At 38.4% G+C, this 16,900-nt stretch overlaps 1 pseudogene; it reads right to left on the bottom strand.

Moving 5' to 3' along the window:
• Positions 1 to 9,900: 9,900 nt before the first annotated feature.
• LOC149200928 (rhamnogalacturonan I rhamnosyltransferase 1-like) lies at positions 9,901 to 11,455 on the bottom strand (annotated as a pseudogene).
• Between the last annotated feature and the right edge of the window lie 5,445 nt (positions 11,456 to 16,900).

Raw genomic sequence — 16,900 nt, 5'->3', positions numbered from 1 at the left:
TCCTTCTCACATAAGGCTAGCTCTCCTCCAACATAAGGGAGGAATCCATGATAAGACTACAAACTTGTCCTTCAAACACTAAAAAAACATATTTGCAAAATGATATTGTTTTTGTCTTTTAAGATTTGAAATGGAAAGCTAGGCAAGACATAGTGCCTGGTCCCTGGGCTATAGACTCTAAGCAACAAACAAAACTTTAAAATTGATGAATAATATGTGAGTCATGACAAAACAACCAAACAACAAGTGTTATCAGTTAAGAATAGATCCAATAAATATGTAACAATGTTATCTCCTACTAGATGGAACATTTGAAGGCAATGTGCTCCCCCAACTTGATCTCTTGTAAGTCACATAGCTGAAAATTCCCTTTGAGGTGTGTGATGCCATGAGCTATCTCAAACCAAAGCTAGTGGGAGCCCACTCTAAATGAACCAAGGGGAATCCTAAGGTTGTGCATCCAATATCTATTAGTATAGATAGGCCTAACAATAAGAGTCACTTAGCCACATAAAGCACCCAAAATAATAAAATGACATATTCAAGCTAACTCCCTCACACCTAGTCAACTTTCCTATCACTTTTTGGTTGGATACCAAAATGGAAACCTTGTACCTACATATGAGTCAGGTCCAGTGTCTCCTATCATAGTTACCAAGGAGATTTCCTCTCAATTAACAAAAAATAATATTTCTTCCTTTCTCACCAATGTTAATGTCGAGGAGAAGTATCTATCACGTGAGGAGATCTTGGAATTGGTGGAAGCAACTCTTTCAGATAAATTTTCGTCAAGTAAAGGGAAAAGGCCATTAAAAACTGCAATAGATGATTTGAAGTCCAAGTACACAAATTTCATGTCAGGAAGGTTTCTTGATCTGCTAGAGGAAATTTCATTCTAATAATGTGATGGAATATTGCTCTTAAATATTTTTGTTTTCATTCATCTGTTTTTCTATGATCTATGACCTCTGCAAGGCTAGCCAAATTCAGGATGCAAACAAACAATTGAAACAAATTTTCAATAGGGGTTTGTTTCTAAGTTGTACTACTTATAGGTGTTAAAATTGGCAACTAGGGCCAAACTCCATGTGGGTCATCTTATTCATGGTAACTGATATTTTTCTCGGATTCCTCTCATCGAGAGGTGTAGGATTGATCTAAAGATCATCTGATTCTGATATGTATTCACGGCGATATGAATTTATTTGTGTTATGTGACAATTCGTCAAGGTCGGTCAACAACCAAATTACCCCAACTTGTCCTCCACGTTTTACTATAAATAGAGGTGACCTTCAAGTCATTTTCACATACTCTTGTGATCTCTCTTCATTTTTGTTTTGGGTTTTGATGAAGGAGAGATCTAGAGGGAGTGCCCTAGGCTCTACACTGCCCTATTGGAGAAGCTCTAATGCTGACCTAATAAAGCCCTAATGCTGACCTAATGAAGAAGTCCTAACGCTGCCCTAGAATTCATGAAAGAAATACCTCAACGCAGTCATGGAGGAGGCTTCTATAAGTGCGGCAAGGAGAAGTTCTATCACTGTCAATTTTCCCTAAACGCAAAGATCCTTATGTTACCTAAATGTTGTCCTAGAGTAGTCATAGAACACACCTAGGACACAGTCAAGGAGAGTATCTTTGCAAAAAAAATTGGCCTTCTATATGCTACTCAAAGGCACAGTCAATGAGGGTTTATATGTTGTCATGAGCTGGTGTTCTAGCATGCCCTAGACATTGTCAAGGAAGAGATTTATATGTTGTCCAAGGAAGGGATCTCATCCGTAGTCTAAACGTAGTCAAGAGGCACTCGTACGCATCCTAATCTAGGAGCCCTAATCCGCAATTTGATGAGGCTCCTATTTTCCCTAGCCGCAATCCCATAAGGAGGTTCCATCCTTTACCAAGCAAGGAGTTTAAGTTGCATTCAGGTGTGCCCTCTTCCACTGTGAAAGTAGGGATAGTGCTACCCTTGTCCTAGTCCTAAAGGAGGACATCTTGGCTGCATCAAATAAAGGAGGAAAGTTGTAATTGAAGGAGCCCTTATCTATGTATGAAAGGACCCTTAGATGCTACAACTAAATCACAGCAAGGGTAATTACATTACATCAGAGGATCTGTGGTATCGTCACATTGTTGTAGGTGGCAACATATTTGTTTGGGCATGATAGTATTGTTCCTGAGGTTGATTTAAAGAGAAGAAGAATTTTTAACAAGGAGGTGCTTGTGACTGTTGTTTGTAGGTTGACTGAGTCACTGTGTGAAGGGACAAGCACAATGAATATGCTTCGTGAAGACTATGTGTTAGGCCGCAAGCCATAACATCACAATCAATTTTGTATGGATATTTGAAGGCTCGAATCATTAGCATTATAAAAATATTGAGATCTCAAACTATTGGAGGGTTGTATGATGTTGTTGCAACATGAGGTTGATAGAAGTATTGTCATAGTGATGGATGCAGCATGGTTGGATACACGATGGATGCAGCGTAGTTGCAACACGGATGGATGCAGCATTGCATTGGATGCAGCATCGTGATGGAATCACTTTGGAGAATCAGTTGAAGAATGAGATCTGATAAGTGTGCCTTCACTTGAGTTCAGATCTACAGTCCTTGTCATCAGAACTATTGTGTCATCTTCATGGTGAAGATATCAGATGTTTGATCTCTTATTTTGACAAGTCAAATTGTTGACTTCTGATGTATATGTACTATCTCTCTCTATTGAACTATTGAAGATTATAAGAAGAATTGATCAAGGGTTTCCCCACATTGGGGTTTGTCCCTGGCCAATGCCACATCTTGTGTCCTCTTTTCTTGGCTTGTCTTCTGTGATTTATGTTTATGTTCTATAAGAATTTTACTGTCGTGATAAATGTGATTGCTAATCTAGAATTAATATTGAGCTAATATGAAAAATTGAAGTAAATTTCTCTAAGCATAGAACATACCAAAAATTAACATGGTATCAGAGGTGAGGCGAAGACAAAGTCCAAGCAAGAGTGAAAGAGCAATCACCGAAGTCAGTTGGAAAGGACAAAAGGCTCAATGGGTTCCTCATCCCACTTTAAATTCACCAAGGGTGAAGTCAAAGCAAAGAAGATTATCAGAGTGGCACAGCGGAAGCGTCTGGTGGCCTACCTAAAGGTCACTTCAATGGAAAGTCTGGATCTAAGGGTGGAAGGAAAGGCAGATTCCTTGCTTGCAATGAGTATGGCCATTATGCGAAGGAGTGTCTGAATAGAAGGGACGCATCACTTGATGATGATAACCATCATTCCAGGGGCATCTTCAATGATTGGAGGAATGTTACAATGGCAAAGAGAAGGGGAAAGCAAGGAACTCCAGGTATGAAGAATCAAATATTGTTTCTGAGCATTATCTTATGTCGGTCCTCTCCACCGGACTTGTTGGGAAAATTGATAGTGGTGCCTCAAGGCACTTCACTGGATTCAAGGAAGTGCTCTCTAATATGATAGAGAAGGAAACAATCTTGGAGATTATTCTTAGAGACAATGCCACCTATCTCGTAAAGGGTGTAGGGAATATTTCTCTTCAAATCGATCAGGGTAACTCGCAAGAAGTTTTTTATGTACCTGATCTCAAAAGGATCCTATTGTCCATTTCAACAATGGAAGTCAAATATTACAAGGTGGCATTCATTGATGGAAAAGTACGTGTTTGAAAAAGGAATTTTAAAGATGCTTTACTCTTGGGTTTAGGGTTGGCAATTTGTATCAAGTTGCATAAAGTCCATTAGGGACCATGTCATGTGACTCATCTCTTCTATGGTACTAGAGGTCTGCCCATATTCATTATGGGGCCCTACCCGTTAGATGGTGACAAGGATGCCTGAATTCAAAGAAGAGCATGAAGGTACATGTCCAAGATGTACAGAAGAAAATATTACAAGGGGACCATTCCCTTCATGTAATAGCAAGACCACAAATCTGAAACAAACCGAGGGGTTTGAGATTCATGATCAGGAGGGGGTCTGATATTGGTACCTTATGTGGACGATCTCTTTCTGGAAGGTTCAGACCCTCTCATTTACTAAAGTAAGAGGGAGTTGGATTATGGATTTACAATGGTGGATTGCAAGCCCGTGACTACCCTGATGGAGCATAACCTTGAGAAGTTATGTGGTAGTAATTCCAGACCTGCTTTGGGAAATGCCTCTTATTTTCATCAACTCATAATAGCATTGATGTTCTTGGTGAACTCCTATTCAGATATATGTTTTGTAGTTAGCATGCTGAGCTGATATATGGTTGATCCTCATTGGATTGGTGCCAAGAATCTTCTAAGATATCTTCAAGGAACAATCACTCATGGGTTGAGATACACTACTGGAGTTGTGAGGCTGCATTATTATTCCAATAATGATTGGACAAGTAGTGTGGAGGATCGCAAGAGCACTCCTGGGTGTTGGTTCTCTTTGGGTTTTGCTTCGATATCCTAGATGAGCAGGAAGCAGAAGTCAGTTGCTTTGAACATTGATGAGGTCGGATACATAGCTATGAGTATGGCCTCCTGTGAAGTTGTTTGGTTGAGGAAGCTCTTCAGTGAGCTATTTAGACACGTGTTGGATACCATCGTGATCTTCTGTGACAACCAGAGTGGGATTTGATTGTTGAAGAGTCCCGTGTTCTATGATCGCTCCAAGCATACAGACATCATGTACCATTTTATCTGGGATATGGTATAACGAGGAGCAAGAAGGCTCCATCATTCTGGGGCTGATGTGCAAGTCGTTGATATTCAGAAGAAGCCCCTGGGAAAGGTCAAATTCTTGACTTTCCGAGAAAAACTAGGAGTCATGGAGAGACTCTCTCCTGAAGGTCCAGTATAATATAGACATTAATCTCTGGGAGCTCCAGGGGCTTGGGGGTACTTCTTGTAGCGATGAGCAACCATAGGGTGAATGGTTCAGCCTTCCCCTAGTGGTATGTTATGTAGGTAGGATGAGTGGTTCATCCTTCTCCTACCGAGACACAATCATAGGGTTAATGGTTCAGCCTTCCCTAGTGATTTGTTGTGTACAAGGTGAGTGGTTCAACCTTCCCCTGGGATACCCCATGGTGACATGTAAGCAGGATGAGTGGTTCATCCTTATCATGTTGAGACATCCTACCCATGGAGTCTGGGAGTCATGGGAAGTACCTCTCATCTGGCTAATGAGCAGGGAAATAAGGATAGGGGCCACAGTACTACCGATGAACTCATTGTGTACTACCAAACTCCCTATGCTAGGATGATATTGATCTGGGATCAATTGGAACTGACTTCAGGTCAGTAAGAGTGATATAACTCACTCTCTTTTGGAACTGATTTCCTATCAGTAAGAGTGGTATAACTCACTCTCTTTTGGAACTGATTTCAGATCAGTAAGAGTGGTATGACACACTCTCTTTATTGGAACTGAATTTGGGCTAGTAAGAGTGGTATGAGACACCATCCTTTATATGGAACTAACTTCGGGTCAGTAGAGGATGGTATGATATATTCTCAATCACTTCTTCTTCTTCATAGTTCAGCAGAGAATAGCAGTATAGGGCACTGATGGTAGAGATAATATGAACTGGCAGATGGATTAGAAGATGGAGTTCTCCCAAGTTGAGAGGGAGTGTTAAATTTAGAAACTAGGGCCAAACTCCATGTGGGTCATCTTAGTCATGGTAGCTGATATTTTTCTTGGATTCCTCTCGTCAAGAGGTGTAGGATTGATCTAAAGATCATCTGAGTCCAACATGTATTCATGGAGATATGAATTTATTTGTGTTATGTGACAATTCGTCAAGGTCGACCAACAACCAAATTACCCCAAATTTTCCTCCACATTTTACTATAAATAGAGGTGACCTTCAAGTCATTTTCACACACTCTTGTGATCTCTCTTCATTTCCGTTTTGGGTTTTGATGGAGAGATCTAGAGGGAGTGCTGTTAAGTTATGGTATGTTCTATGCTTATAACAGTTTACTTCTTTTTCTTATTATATTCCACCGATTAGCAATCACATGTACATAAAGTAAAGTGCAGATTGAACAATAAACGATTGATAGAAAACAAGCCAAGACAAGAGACACAAGATGTGGTGGCTAGCCAGGGACAAACCCCACAATGTGTGGGGAAACCCTTTGATCAAATCTTCTTTTATCTTCAATAATTCAGCAGAGAGAAATAGTACAATAAATCTGATTCATATCAGCAGTAGCAAACCCTAGATCAGTAGCATCAGCATTAGCGGCTTCATTATCAAACTAGGGCAGACCATATCTCACAAACCGACAGTCGGATTGACTTCATTCCACCACCAAAAGTTTCGGCTTCCAGAGGAGGTTTAGATGAACCTATAGCGCAGTTCCAAAGAGGAGATCTTCTAGGCCACGCAAGTCAATCTTTACTTCTGCAGTTGCAGCGTCAGATTCAACAATTTCCGGCTTCACATGTGTGAGAGAGAGAGACCCATTTCAGCGCAGTAGAGAAGAGACTCATATCTGCGCAGTAGAGAGAGAGAGAGAGATGTGATGAGATGAGTGAGTCCAAATGAGGAAAATTCCTCTTATATTTATACACAACGTTGGTGGGTGAATAGATGCGACTGTTGGGCTTCTGAGCATACATGAGTTGTAGGTCGGCTTGATAATAATTCCATAATCAAAATAAATTCATATCTCCATGAATACTTATCGGAATCGGATGATCTTTATATCAATCCTACACCTCTCGACGAGAGGAATCTAATAAAAATATTATCAACCATGAATAAGATGACCCACATGAATTTTTTCCCTGGTTGCCAATTTTAACAAGTGCCCTAGGCTTTACGCTGCCCTAATGGAGAAGCTCTAACACTAACCTAATAAAGCCCTAACGTTTCCCTAATGAAGAAGCCATAACACTGCCTTATCAGTCATGAAAGAGAGACCTCAACGCAGTCATGGAGGAGGCTTTTATAAGTGTGGCAAGGAGAATTTCTAACGCTGTCAATTTTCCCTAAATGCAGAGATCATTATGTGACCTAAACATTGTCCTGGAGGAGTCATAGAATACATCTAGGACGCATTCAAGGAGAGTATCTTCGCAGCAAGATCTGGCCTTCTATATGTTACTCAAAGCCGCAGCCAATGAGGGTTTATATGTTATCATGAGCTGGTGTTCTAGCGTGCCCTAGACGTTTTCAAGGAAGAGATTTATATGTTGTGCAAGGAAGGGATCTCATCCATAGTCTAAACGCAATCAAGAGGCACTCATACGTAGCCTAATCTAGGAGTCCTAATCAGCAGTTTGATGAGGCTCCTATCTACCCTAGCCACGATCCAATAAGGGGGTTCCATCCTTTAGCAATCAAGGAGTTTAAGTTGCATTTAGGTGTGCCCTCTTCTGCTATCAAAGTAGGGTTATTGTTGCCCTTGTCCCAGTCCTAAAGGAGGACATCTTGGCTGCAGCAAATAAAGGAGGAAAGTCGTAATTGAAGGAGCCCTTATCTATGTATGAAAGGACCCTTAGATGCTACAACTAAACTATAGCAAGGGTAATTACATTACAGCAAAGGATCTGTGATATTGTCACATTGTTGTAGGTGGCAGCATAACTTTTTGGGCATGTTAGTATTGTTCCTGAGGTCGATTTAAAGAGAAGAAGAATCTGCAGTAAGGAGGTGCTTGTGACTGTTGTTTGTAGGTTGACTGGGTCACTGTGTGAAGGGACAAGCACAATGAATATGCTGCCTGAAGACTGTGTGTTAGGCTGCAGGCCATAACATCACAGTCAATTTCGTATGGATATTTGAAGGCTCAAATCATTAGCATTATAAAACTGCTGAGATCTCAAACTATTGGAGGGTTGTATGATGTTGTTGCAACATGAGGTTGACAGAAGTATTGTCATAGTGATGGATGCAGCATGGCTGGATACACGATGGATGCAGCGTGGTTGCAACATGGATGGATGTAGCGTGGTGATGGAATCACTTTGGAGAATCAGTTGAAGAATGAGATCTGATAAAGTGTGCCTTCACTTGAGTGCTTTAAATTGGCATTGACATAAATTTTGACACTAATTTCACATTGAATAAGCTTCTAGAAAACCCTTACACCCTGTCTTTGTTCTAAATACAATTTACCACTTATTATTTCCTCACACTCTCTTCCAGACTGTTTGAGCAAAGGTATCTCCTACAAAAACAAGAAGCACTTTTGTTGTGTGTGAAGCATTGTGATCTGGTTTTGTAGTCACAACCAGAAGACAGTTGTGAGCAACAACATTGTTCCACACTTCATTTCTTCACATTTTCTTCAACAACTTTTAGGAAAAAGTGTTTTCTACAGCTACAACAAGCATGCTCTGTGCATTTTGGATAGCATGGATATTATTGGAGGCTACATTTAAATTTTCTTACTCAATTATCCTTTCTTCTTGTGCTATTTTATATTTATAGATAGACAGACAAATATTGTTTCCCTATTTCAATTTTTTTTTTGTCTTTTTACTTTTTTGATGGGGGATGAGGCAGGGATCATGTTTCCAGCATGTACCCCTCTCCCAATACCATGCAACTTCGCTTCCAAGGATTTTTGAGATGGAGACTCAAAGGCTTTCTAAGAGAGCCCTCAATCAATCTCCAAGGCATTTGTCACACTTCAAAAAATAATTCCAACTCAGAGTGACTTTTTAAGTTAAAATTGAGGCCCTTCAGGGTTGATTAGAAATGGGCTTCTAAGAGTTTCATTTAAGTATTTCACAACTAGGGATCTTTATTCTAAAATATTAACTTAACAATAATTCTCAAATGTTGATGCATCACTAGGATAACAAGATTAACACATCCAAAGTGTTTCCACAATTTACATTGAACTGAAACTCAATCAAGAAAGTATCCAACAAAATCAAGAAATAAAAAGGCAACATATAATAAATAATGTAGACAACTGACTGGAAAATTACTAATAATACCTGTGACCCGATTCCCAAGGCTTCTTAATGCTACTTACAAAGGTATGTTCTAAGTAGTGAAAGATGAATCTTCGATCACTTGCGGTTAACCGCGAGTCAAACTCTGCTCTTCCCTCAAACGATCTGGTTCAACTCTGGGTGAGTCAAACTCGCCCTGATCGAGTTTGATTCATGGTCAACATGATTTTGACTTGCGACTCACTGATTAATTGTGATTTAAGAGATTGACGCGATTTTCAGCGCTCAACTCGGCGAACAATGGTTTTAACTTTTAGGGTTCCCGCATTTTTCGTTGCATGGTTTAGTTAGATTAAAAATTAAACGTTGGTCCATAACTCTCTTCTCACTACTTAGGCCCGCAACTCAAACACTGAGAAGGTAATAGAGGCATGGTTTCAGTTTTAGTTTACGCTGCGTAATAGAGTCGTACTGTAATAGAGGCATAGTGTGCAATGTGCTCCAATCTTTAGCTTCAGCATGTGCTATGTCATATATTTCAGTACCAAACCATTATCGTATCATTTCAGCAGCAATCAAGAGATTTTAGTTACTGCTTTTTAACTAATTAGTATGCAATATTTTATAAACTTTTAGAAGCAGATGCTTCTGGTTCTATGTAGTCATTGGTTAGGAGTCAGGACTCAGTACTTTGGATCATGTTTGGACTCATAACATATATGAGATACTTATTCATTCATGATATTTTGGACATCAATTGATATTATGCATTTTTTGGACATGACTTTATTGATATCAATGACTTTATTCCCTAATTTTTTCCCAATCTGATTAAAACTCTTCGCTCTTTTGTCTCGCCAATTTATTGTAGATTCTGAGTCTGGTAATATTGGTTCTAGAGAACTAAATTTGTCACCACTGCAACTCGTACCACCAGGTAACCACTATATCCTCTTTGCCAGATATATGCAAAACAATATAAGATTACCTGCAATGCCCTTCCATAACTTTTTCCATGTCATCATATGTAGGAATAAACACATCGCTGGCCAAAGACACCATGTAATCCAGTGCAGCCATTTCATATGAATGATTTTGGAATGGTTTTAAATCCATAGGACTAAGAAGAGTCTCCTTCCTCACCTACAGATTTTTGTTGATTAGCATGAGTGCATGACATAAGAAAATCCAACTTCAAAGGAAAATGAGTTGAAGTGAGTGAATCGGTCAACTTACAATATTTGGATAAGTTGAATAGAGGGCAGGCATCCTTCTTTCTCCCCCATAGATTTCTTTAGCAGCAATACATATCTGAATATTTCTATCAAAATCAAAAGCTTTCAGTACTAATGGAGTCTCCTCTGGTGTTACAGGACACAGTCCATCCTTCCTCTTCATTTAAGAAATTATGACCTCCTTCCACCAAGGGTAGGCATGCCTGTGAAAGAAATACAACAAGATAATAGGATCAACATTGTTAACAATAAATATTTTGACTTGACCAGGAAAATATTATGATTTCCAAACATGTAATATACCTCGGTCTTGTGAGTTCCTCAAATTATTCATCGATACAACGAATAGTGCAACCAGAAAAAACCAATATATCCATTTCATAACAAAGATGAAGAGCCACAAAAGGACCATGCTATTGCAATATTTAAAAAAAATTGATCCAATTCATCAATTTTTGAAGTGAAAAGCAAAGTGTTGTAATTCACATGACAACATAACTTTTAAACCTCAAGTGGCAGGCTATTATTTTCCAAATGTGCATATGTCTTATTCAAATGCAAAACTTTGTGCTTTCTTATAAGGGGAAGGATTTGTATCATGGTAGGATACTTTGTTAGTATAATTCTATGCAAAGCCAAAATTATTAAAGGATAGTCTTTGATACTCAACATGATGCAGGTAAGACAACATGTTTGACCATCTCGTAGGAGGCATGGTGAAGACTGCCCCATCTTCTACCTTTGCCTTCAGCTTTGAAACTTGCCTTTAAGAGATGTGATAAACTGATCCACATCAAAAATGTCCTCAAATTCACTGTTCACGTAAAATTAAAGATTAATTTTGAAAAAGGAAACATGAAGGATAAAACACCCCCACAAGTAATTAATGCCATGCAATACCCAATGTTGAAATCAATCAATAAAACATACTGAAGATCTATTAACAGATAGGAGGAATACTGAAGTTAAACACCTAGGATCTGCCAAAAATGAAGCCTTATCCAGCTTTGGGACAACCACAATCACATTGAGATAATTGTAACCATGCCACATATCTAACATGAGAAAAATATTGACCTTGATCAAATGATAATATATCACAAAACAGTGACAAAAGAAAATGCAGCAAACACAGTGATAACATGAAGTAAATAATTACAGACTTTGGAGAACCATAATTAAGGCCCTAGCTAAAGGACAATCGTGCATAATTCTAAAAGGTGGAGATAAACCAGCTTACATATTGCAGCTCACATCTGATCCAGGCCTCCATTGCAAGAGACCATTAGGTATCCATTGCTTTTATATAGTCCTGCCAACAATTTTCACACTCAAGAATTTCAGTATAGTATTCAAGATTTTTCTCAAATAGATACCAAAAGGAGGGAAAAAATAAAATTAACTGAAAGAAGAGAATGTTTTGCTTTCCACACTGATGGCCAAAGAAATTTTTCCGTACAAGAAATAATGGACTAATTACTCTGAAAATATTCGATTTCATTTGAATTTAAAGGTACAACCCATATGATGCCTAAAAAAATTCAAGTTTACTCACAGTCTAGGTCAGCAACTATTATATCATCTGGAAAACCATCAAATTGAAAATTAGCTTATCTAAAAGCTTGAGAGTTATTTGTGCTAGAAAGAAACAGAAAAGTTATCCATTATTCTAAGTAGCATTGTTCACTTAATATGGCATACAACATTAATTTGTTTTCAGTTTCAAAAAGCTCAGTTACATAACCTAAGCACCATTCAAGTAATTTGTTGATCGTATACTAATTGTGGTTTACTTATGAGGAGGATGGTGTTCTAATCAGTTTCATTGTTTTCAGAGCTCATTGCTATCATTGGAAGACTATAAGTTCATGTTAAAAGTTTAACTTTCCAAGGCAACATCTCTAAACCTGCTCATCTAGAAGTAGCTAATAGTTAGGAATTCCATAAACATAATGGAGTTTCTATTTGTCTATTGTGATATCATACCTCCTACAAGTGCACTTAACAGTGAAAGCCTGCAAATATAATCTATGTTACTCTTGGTGCCATTAAAGCAATGCAAGATTATGAATCTTGATAATCGACAATAGTAAAGTGGATGACATCAATCTGAAACTAAACGAGCTAGAAAAAACAAGAATGGATTTTCACTTCTCATCTATAGAGGGATTTTCAAATTTCAAACTTAATTAGGTATGTGGTGGACAAAAAAGCACCTATATGAAGGGAAAGAAAACTTCCATCAGTTATAACTTCCTTTGAGGTACAGGCTCAGCAAAACCAAAATACCTCACAAGCATTAGATCTCCTTGAAGGTAGTGATTCAATTGCACCTTCTAGTACAACTAACTTGTTGCAACTTCACTCTAGTCACTAGCCATGCCTTTGCTTCTCATTCCTTGCTCTTAAGATAAGGACTCATGGCATGAAGGCAATAGCTGGAAGAAATTCTGGTAAGGTTAAATGCCTAATAAGAACTAAACTAAGATTACAGATAGACACCAAGAGGGTGTTGGTACACTCAGGTAAGTTATAAATTTACCTTCTAACTCAAGTAACCATGATTCAATTGCTTAAGTTGTTCCCCTATGGGCAGAATTGTTCCAGCAAACTTCCAAGCTAGCCATCCCTATGGGCCTGGTTCCAAATATCCCTAAACCAAACATCACTATTGGGTTTCTACTGGTAGGATTGGATGCTTGTGGACACAAGCCAATGCAACTTCATATAGTGCATCCTCTGACATATAAATGGTGGAGATAGACTTGATTTCTTATTCAGTGCTACAGGCATCTCACTCTACCTTTAGTCATGACACACCACTTTGCTCCAGAGAACCAGATAGAATGGCAGCTAGTATTATTTAGCTGCAATGTTATTGTACTATATTTTTGTTATCCATTAGATTGTATCTAGAATTAGTTTGTAGATGGACATATCAAATCTATTTTCTCATAGAATATCTCTACAAGCTCCCCACATAGAGTATTCAAACAATAATGCACAAAGAAATAAAATAATTTCTAGTCATGATTTTTTTTCCTTCATAAAGATCAGGGCACATATGCCCTGTGATAATTGTTGTCTGCACAGGATCACATTCTCAATGTTTGTGTGGAAGGAGGAGGCCACTCTGGCTTCATGGCTCTAAGTTGCACATAGGTTGAGTTGGAGTGGAAGCCATTTGGTCATTAGGTTAGAGAACTCTCGCCTAATAATATGTGTGGAGAAGACATATGATCACTTTGTGTGGAGAGCACTGCCACTGTTAAGGTTGTCAGTCATGGCATTTGAGAGGTCAAATTATAGTCACAATGGAGGATACCCACAGTAAAGGTCACATTTGCATAATGGTTAGCCATTACTCTAAGTAGCATTGTTCACTTAGTATGGCATAAAACACTGATTTGTTTTCAGTTTCAAAAAGCTCAGTTACATAACCTAAGCACCATTCAAGTAATTTGTTCATAATTTACTAATTGTGGTTTACTTATGGGGAGGATGGTGTTCTAATCAGTTTCATTGTTTTCAGAGCTCATTGCTATCATTGGAAGACTATAAGTTCATGTTAAAAGTTTAACTTTCCAAGGCAGCATCTCTAAACCTACTCATCTAGAAGTAGCTAATAGTTAGGAATTCCATAAACAGAATGGACTTTCTATTTATCTATTGTGATCTCATACCTCCTACAAGTGCACTTAATAGTGAAAGCCTGCAAATATAATCTATGTTACTCTTGGTGCCATTAAAGCAATGCAAGATTATGAATCTTGATAATCGACAATAGTAAAGTGGATGACATCAATCCGAAACTAAACGAGCTAGAAAAAACAAGAATGGATTTTCACTTCTCATCTATAGAGGGATTTTCAAATTTCAAACTTAATTAGGTATGTGGTGGACAAAAAAGCACCTATATGAAGGGAAAGAAAACTTCCATCAGTTATAACTTCCTTTGAGGTATAGGCTCAGCAAAACCAAAATACCTCACAAGCATTATATCTCCTTGAAGGTAGTGATTCAATTGCACCTTCTAGTACAACTAACTTGTTGCAACTTCACTCTAGTCACTAGCCATGCCTTTGCTTCTCATTCCTTGCTCTTAAGATAAGGACTCATGGCATGAAGGCAATAGCTGGAAGAAATTCTGGTAAGGTTAAATGCCTAATAAGAACTAAACTAAGATTACAGATAGACACCAAGAGGGTGTTGGTACACTCAGGTAAGTTATAAATTTACCTTCTAACTCAAGTAACCATGATTCAATTGCTTAAGTTGCTCCCCCATGGGCAGAATTGTTCCAGCAAACTTCCAAGCTAGCCATCCCTATGGGTCTAGTTCCAAATATCCCTAAACCAGACATCACTGTTGGGTTTCTACTGGTAGGATTGGATGCTTGTGGACACAAGCCAATGCAACTTCATATAGTGTGTCCTCTGACATATAAATGGTGGAGATAGACTTGATTTCTTATTCAGTGCTACAGGCATCTCACTCTGCCTTTAGTCACGACACACCACTTTGCTCTAGAGAACCAGATAGAATGGCAACTAGTATTATTTCGCTGCAATGTTATTGTACTATATTTATGTTATCCATCAGACTGTATCTAGAATTAGTTTATAGATGGACATATCAAATCTATTTTCTCATAGAATATCTCTACAAGCTCCCCACATAGAGTATTCAAACAATAATGCACAAAGAAATAAAATAATTTCCAGTCATGATTTTTTTCCTTCATAAAGATCAGGGCACATATGCCCTGTGATAATTGTTGTCTGCACAGGATCATGTTCTCAATGTTTGTGTGGAAGGAGGAGGCCACTCTGGCTTCGTGGCTCTAAGTTGCACATAGGCTGAGTTGGAGTGGAAGTCATTTGGTCATTAGGTTAGAGAACTCTCACCTAATAATGTGTGTGGAGAAGACATGTGATCACTTTGTGTGGAGAGCATTTTTATGTGAGGTCAGGCTTGGTGTGGCACTGCCACTGTTAAGGTTGTCAGTCATGGCATTTGAGAGGTCACATTATAGTCACAATGGAGGATACCCACAGTAAGGGTCACATTTGCATAATGGTCATCGAGAATTTCCAATCACAAGGAGCCACTCATGATTAAAACAAAGCCCAAGTGTTCTTACTACTTCTCCAGTTCATCAAGTGAGAAATCAGCCAAAGAGTATGGTGCCTGAGTTCGCTTAAATATTGCATCTTTCACATGGAATTTTTTTTAGGCTATACATTGAAATTCAGTTTGCTATGTTTATAATTACAAGTGAACCCAGGAGGATGCAAAAAAATATTCTTGGAAAGCCTAAAGTCATACCATTTCCTAGAAGTTCCTTGCTTGAAAGAGCCAATAGAACCTCTGAAATCGAAACCCATTTATACATGAGGTTTTTGCCAAAGAATTTAAATTTTAGATACAGTGATACACATAACAATACCACAGATGTCGAACTTGCATATTCTTTGTAAATGCAGAGGTTGTGTATTTGATATTGTAGTTTGTTCTAGGAGATAAGAAAGATGGTAGTTTCTAGGGCCAAACACATAACAAAGGATAAGGAATCACGATCGACAAACAATGAAAATGTCAATCATAGAAACGAATGGCATGTGAAGCAACACCTAGATTCATATTTGAAAATAGCAGCAAAGCTTTAAAAGAACACAGAACATGTTCTTTAGGGAATATAGAGTGTGGACTCCAATCAAGGGATTGAACAGATTAATATGAGTAGTCAATATAGAGAATATCTCTAGCAATGTGTTTCAATGGCAGAAGAAGAAAGATGCTAAAGTTTGAAATTTTGAATCAAGGATGGAAATCAGGACAGACAAGTAGTGCATCCATAATGGATGATATTAGTGGGGAGGACATACATAGTAATCTAATAGAAAGTAGCAAATGTGAATATCGAAGAATAGCCAATCTCCGTCGGGGGTTGAGGCCTTTATTTATCTTATTCACATATTGCCTGCAGATGGAAATGGGATTATTAAGGCCTCGATTGTGGTTCGATGTATGGCCTTGATGAAAATGTGGAGTGCATCAATACATACTGTTGGAGCCTAGATTTGCCTCAGGCTGAAAAGACAAGGTTCTAGGTCCACATCAAACCACGCTCAGCCTCGTAGCTAACCCTACGAGGATAGGAGAGGGCTCTCTCCGGGTCGATCTCGAAAAAAGACAAGTGATGGGGCTCGAGACGACTGAAATAAAAGCTAATTTTAAGCTAGGTATGAAGTACAAGGGTTTGTTGTGAGTTTTTTGGCGGTTTTGTGTTGGAAACAGGGAAAGGAAAATTGGGCTCGGGGATGAGGCACAGTTTTTGCAGAGTTCTGATTGGGGCAAGGAAGGCAATTGTTTTGATGCTTTAATTTGAGTGAATGAATAGATCAGACTGGTGAGGAGCTAAGGTGAGCAAGAGAGTCTCAATAATTCTCCTTAAACAGATGAAAACATGGAAATTTAAACAAATTCAAAGGCAGAGCATAATAGTTAATGGATTCCACCTTAATCCTCATTTGTTCAAATTCAGAAGAAAAGAGAGGAAAATGATACACATAACACTGATGAACTTACGATTACTTAGAGAAGCACACCATCAAAACATAAAGCCACATGGATCCCAAGCAGTGCTGCAAAACCCTGGTCTTTCCTTAGCCAAAAATGCAGAGATAAAATGTACAATGATATGCCAAAGCAATCCCAAGTGTCCAACCATGAAAATGACTTATAAA

This window comes from Pinus tabuliformis, chromosome 2_1 (assembly GCF_031772625.1).
Source record: "Pinus tabuliformis cultivar Carrire ecotype Pingquan chromosome 2_1, CPIR1, whole genome shotgun sequence".
Taxonomy (NCBI): Eukaryota; Viridiplantae; Streptophyta; class Pinopsida; order Pinales; family Pinaceae; genus Pinus; species Pinus tabuliformis.
The sequence above is the reverse complement of the archived record's forward strand: the minus strand, read 5'-3'. Positions and strand labels throughout refer to the sequence as shown.